This window comes from Myotis nattereri (assembly GCF_964212035.1).
Source record: "Myotis nattereri genome assembly, chromosome: 2".
NCBI lineage: Eukaryota > Metazoa > Chordata > Mammalia > Chiroptera > Vespertilionidae > Myotis > Myotis nattereri.
Genome location: NC_138076.1, coordinates 9,790,071 through 9,795,631, shown reverse-complemented (window position 1 = coordinate 9,795,631; position 5,561 = coordinate 9,790,071). Strand labels below are relative to the sequence as shown.

The following is a 5,561-nucleotide window of genomic DNA, read 5'->3' as shown; positions in this document are numbered from 1 at the left end:
AAGGTTGATGAGACTTGGGGACTCAACAGGGTTGAGTCACACATGTAGTCACCTGTTGAGAATGGCTAAAGGCATTTCCCCAAACCTGAATAGGATAGTACATTCAACTGCTTGCTGCTGCCAGACAGTTAAAGGGCATCTTAATCTACATGTTATTGCCTCCTACTGGACAAACACTTAAACAGCCGTAGGCTGTACCAAACCCTGATCTTTTGAAGTGTATGTCTCCACCTTGCCTCAGGACAAGTTGTGTTAATAAAAAGCATGGGGTCTTGGGGACGAGAGAACCTAAGGCCTTAGACTTAAGAACTTAGATCTTAGCTTCTTTAGCTAAGCTCCTCTGACCCCCAATGCCTTTCAAAATCATAACTCTTCTCAGGACTCTTCATTAGTCTCTGGATTCCTATTGAATCTATGCACAGCCTTCTCCAGATTCCTGAACCCTTCTTGATGCTGGGACAAGAACCCCGGCAGAAGCAGTCGAGTTGATTTCATATTTTCGGATATTACCTGCCCTCGAAATGTGCTTAATCACATCATAAATTAAGTGCATGCTGTCCAGATGCTGTGGTTTGAAATGTAGGTTAAAAGTGACATCTAGTGGGAAGGTGGAGAATTGAGTTGAAAATGTTGACACGCTGATTTTTCTTTCTTCCTCCTGTAAAAACAATGACATTGTGTTACATTACGATGGGAGTGATCACACCTTATCTTACACGGCGTGACACGGGGTATGTGGGCAGCACGGAGCAGAGCACACAGCCCAGTGTGCAGCACGCAGCAGGCACGCCATCGGGGCCAGACATTGTCACCTTCTCACTTGTATTCCTTGTCTTATTCCATGTTGTCGTTTTTCCTTATTGCGCATCTCGCCTTTATTAGACCGACCTGAAAAAGATTTAGTAGTTATGCTCAAAATGCTTACTGGGCCCACGTGGCAGGGCCACGCCACGGGAACAGGATTCAGAGCTCACGCACAGTGAGAGACACCCCAGCACGTGACCAAGAGGCTTTTCACTCCCATGAGACAATATGGCTGTGGAGGGCTTCTAACAGGGCAGGATGACTCCTACAGTCAAGGAACTCATCCCACCTTGGTGTGAGGAAGGGCTTCTTTTGTGATGACCACATGTGGGAATAGTTCAACCGCCACGAAAACCCCCAAAAGGGTTTTTGTTTTGTATTATTTTATATAGATACTAGAGGCCCCGTGCATGAAAATTCATGCACTCAGGGGGGTCCCTCAGCCTGGTCTATGCCCTCTCACAGTCCTAGAGCTCTCGGGGGATGTCTGACTGAGCCCACACCCATGGGGAGTGGGCCTAAGCAGCAGTCAGACATCCTTAGGACTGCCAATGAGGCAGGAGAGGCTCCCCCCACTGCCGTTGTGCTCACCAGCCATCAGCCAGGCTTGTGGCTGAGCAGCGCTCCCCCTGTGGGAGCGTACTAAGCACCAAGGGGCAGCTCCTGCATTGAGTGTCTGCCCCCTGGTGGTCAATGCACATCATAGCGACCAGTCATTCCTCTGTTTGGTCAATTTGCATATTGCCTTTTATTATATAGGATACTTTTTATTTATTTATTTATTTTTTTATTTTTTTTGGTAAAAGTAAATGCAACATGTAAACATTCAGGATTGATCCCAATCTTCTGGAGCTGGCTTTTCTGGGGTCAGGGAGGAAATGCTTGTTTGAATCACCATGCACTCATCTTCCACTGGAATGACTAGAGCCCCCGTCAGTTCACCTGACTACAGAATAGCACAGGACTGCTCTGGGGAACACAAGCAGGCACTCTGGCCTCTCATCATGGGTCACACCTTAACATGGCTCTTTCCTGTCCCCCTGCTCTCAAGCAGGTCCTTAGTAATAAACAAAACACTAGCAAAAAATGGGGTTATTACCTCTGGACTCACTTAGATAAGAGTCCCCCTCAGCTTGGATTGAGGCCCCAGGCCCCAGAGGTGCCATTCTGACTAGGTCGCATGAAGGGAGTGGGTGCAGGAGGCAAAATGGCTAAACCAAAATTAGGAGCCACTCGCTTCCATCTGCAGCTACAACCTAAGATGCCTACAGATGTGTTCAGTGTGGCATGTGCACAGGAGAGATGCAGAGGAATGGGATGGGAGGGAGGGTGTCCTGGGGAAAGCCTCTGCCTGCTCGCCTTCACTTCTTGGCCTTGCCCTGGGCATCCACAGCCTCCATGGCTTTACACACAGTCTCTTCAACCCCCAGGAACTGCATGGGCTAGATGGGTTTCAAGTTCTTGTCCAATTCATAGGCAATGGGAATCCCAGTCAGCAGGCTCAGCTCCATGACGGCTTCTTCAGAAAGCCCCTCCAGATGTTTGACAAGGCCCGGAAGGCTGCTGCCATGGGCTGCAATGAGTACCCGTGTGCCCTCCTCAATTGGGGGCACTCTTTCTTCATTCCAAAAGGGCAGAGCTCTGGCAATAGTGTCCTTCAGACTCTCACAGGAGGGTGGCTGATCTTCAGTGAGGTCTGCATACCTGCAGTCCTTGCTGATGTTGCTGTAGAAGGGATGGTCAGGCTCCGTCAGTGATGGTGGGATATCACAGGAGTGCCTCCAGATCTTTACCTGGGCCTTGCCATGCTTGGCAGCAGTTTCTGCTTTGTTAAGGCCAGTTAGACCCCCCACAGTGCCACTCAATTGAGATGCCAAGTCCTCATGACAGGCAGCCACAGGTGGTCAATGGCACCCAGCACTGTCCAGGGGGTCCGAATCGCTCTCTTCTGCACTGAGGTGAAGAAGGCGTCAAACTCATAGCCGGCACCTCACAGTGCCTGCCTGCCACGCTTTGCCTCCTTGTGCCCTGCTGGGCTTAGATCTACGTGGTACCAGCTGCCGAAGCAGTTCTCCGGGTTCCACACACTCTCGCCATGCCGGATCAGCACCAGCTTGTAGGCAGCCGTGGTGGGGGTTCGGAGTGCATCGCAGGCCCCTTGTCTTATTCTTTTTAATCAAGATGATACCGCTATTATTATTAACAGCACTGATCACTGGTGGTTGGGCCTCCTGAATTTTAGGTCTATGACATCCTTTGGACAAGCTCTTCACTTAACTCTGGAATGTGCACTTTCACTCTTTTTTGGATAGAATGAAATGATAATGATATAGATGATAACCCTACGGCCACGTCCTCCATGGGATTGTTTCAAAGGCTGCTCAAGAACCTCCTAGTTTACTGCAACACACCTGATTCCCAGACACTGTACTGGCAGCTGCTGGAGTTGAGGCTGAACAGGGAGGACATGCAGATCCTGAATGAGAGCTGAGCCCACCCTCAATGTCAATGCCACCCATGCAGATGGCACAGCAAAGGAACGTAACGGCCTTTCAGTCATAAGTGGGGCGTCTTAGAATCTTGTCTCGTGCTAATACGTATGTGGCAGCAAAAGAGATACCTGCCCTGACCAAGGGGCAGCCTAGCTCTCCTATGCGACTCCCCTCACATTTACACCAGCACCTGACACGGGGCTCTCCTAACTCGCCGTGTGAGCTGGGAGAGGTCCCTCCACAGCGCAGCTTCATCTCTGTGGATACGATCACTAAGGTCTCTTCCCAATAATTCATGTGTCGAATAGCGCCTCCCATTGGTCTCATCAAAGTGCAATTGGTCAAGGCAAAAAAGAAAAGAAAAGGTTGATTAGATACTGGAGCAGCTTGGAGTTTGATATTCTGATCCTCCAGGGCAGCTGAGATGACTGTGTCTGAGTTTTATTTCCCTTCTGAGTGACAGGAAGGAAAGGACTGGAACCTTGGATATAGATGCGTGATGCTGGACCTCAGCTAAGTGAGAGCACTGAGCAAGCGGAGCACCAAGCCTGTGATGTAGCTGGACGCGATCCTTCCGACTGCGGCACGGCCATCAACAAGTTGCTGACCTCACGGACCAATGGTCGAGGGAGCGCTGAAGGCTGCCCATCACATTTCAGCCCCTCATTTCATTTCCCACTTACCAAGTAGGACCTCAATAAAGATTATTTAACTTTCAAGTCAGAAACATAGTCCTCTCTTTTTATTTTTTTTGAAAATATTTAATATTTATTAAATAGTAAAATATTTGATATTTATTTTTTGCTTTTTATTTTTTTAAATATTTTTTTATTGATTTTAGAGAGGAAGGGAGAGGGAGAGAGAGATAGAAACATCAATGATGAGAGAGAATCATTGATTGGCTGCCTCCTGTATGCCCCTTCCTGGGATTGAGCCCACAACCCGGGCATGTGCACTTATTGGGAATCAAACCCAGGAGCCTTCAGTCCACAGGCCCATGCTTTATCCACTGAGCTAAACCAGTTAGGGCTAAACATTTGATATTTAAAGGAATCAAAACTCATCGTTCCCAAACTCCACATGCATGCACCCACAAAACCATCACCATAGTTATGATAGTGAACATTGTCAGCTCTTTCTCCATCCGCTTCACCCCCAACCCCAAGCAAACAGCTGGATCAGAACACAGTGGCCTGTCCAAGAAAGAGTGGTCCCTACCCTCTCTTGATGGCTGCCATTTGGCAAACATGTTGAAATATATATGATGGATAAATATTTTGAAACATCCTTATTAATCCTTCTCCCAAATGAGCAAAGTAATGGTCTAAGAAATACATGCAGATCCCAAGCCAAATATTGATTTGTTTAATTACAGGATATCTCTGAGGAAGAAACTTTTGTCTTAATTTCTCTTTCCTGCTTTTCCATTCCTATAATGAGGATAATAATTGTTTTAAATGGTGGCAGCAGAGACTTAGAAAAGCTTGTACTTGGTGCTTGATACTGTGTCCCAGGCAATGACAAAGGGTCTGTATTCTGTCTACCTTGGGAAGGTGCCCTCCAGACCAAAGCCATGAGAACCACCTGGACTGTTCTTTTGATAACATATGAGCAATGATATTATCTACCAATACCCTGGGCAGGGAAACCCCTGCCTCTGCCCAGCACAGTGTCCTCTCAAGGGCTCTGGAGGTTAGGACGTATACCCAGTTCCCTGGGGAAGTGTATGGTGCAAGAAGAAAGCTGCCTCCTGGAGGCGGGAGGGGGGAAGGAGATAAAAGATAAAGGTTGACGCCCTGTAGGTAGAGCAGGTGAAACAAACACCTGCACACAATTACACCCCCACCTGGGAACCCCACACCACATACTGCCTTTGCAATAGCACTGCCTGATTCCCAGAGGCAAACAGGAAGGAATCCATTTATAGAATATCGGCTTCGTGCCAGGTGTTTTGAATGTAATCTCCTCCCCTAAGATTTGGGTTAAATGGATAATGACTAAATGACATACTCTACAGTTGGATGGGCTCTTTATCCGATAGCACCAGTGTCCTTATAAGGAGAGGGAAGAGACACAGGAGAGGAAACTAAGATGTAGGCAGACATCAGAAGGATAGTGCCACAAACCAAGGACACCTGGGCACACCTGAGGCTGAAAGAGGCAGAAAGGACTCTACCCTGGAAGCCCCAGAGGAAGTGTGCCTGCTGACAACTTGTTTTGGACTGCTAGCCTTTGTAACTGCAGAACAGACACACTCCCTTTCTG

The 5,561-nt window shown here is 48.0% G+C and overlaps 1 pseudogene across 1 annotated transcript; it reads right to left on the bottom strand.

The window, feature by feature from the left end:
- Positions 1-2,165: 2,165 nt before the first annotated feature.
- On the bottom strand, positions 2,166-3,593 carry LOC308512629 (phosphoglycerate mutase 1-like; annotated as a pseudogene). The gene is made up of 2 exons: positions 3,487-3,593; positions 2,166-2,972 (listed from the first exon to the last, which is right to left on the bottom strand). The product of its transcript is annotated as a phosphoglycerate mutase 1-like (transcript).
- Between the last annotated feature and the right edge of the window lie 1,968 nt (positions 3,594-5,561).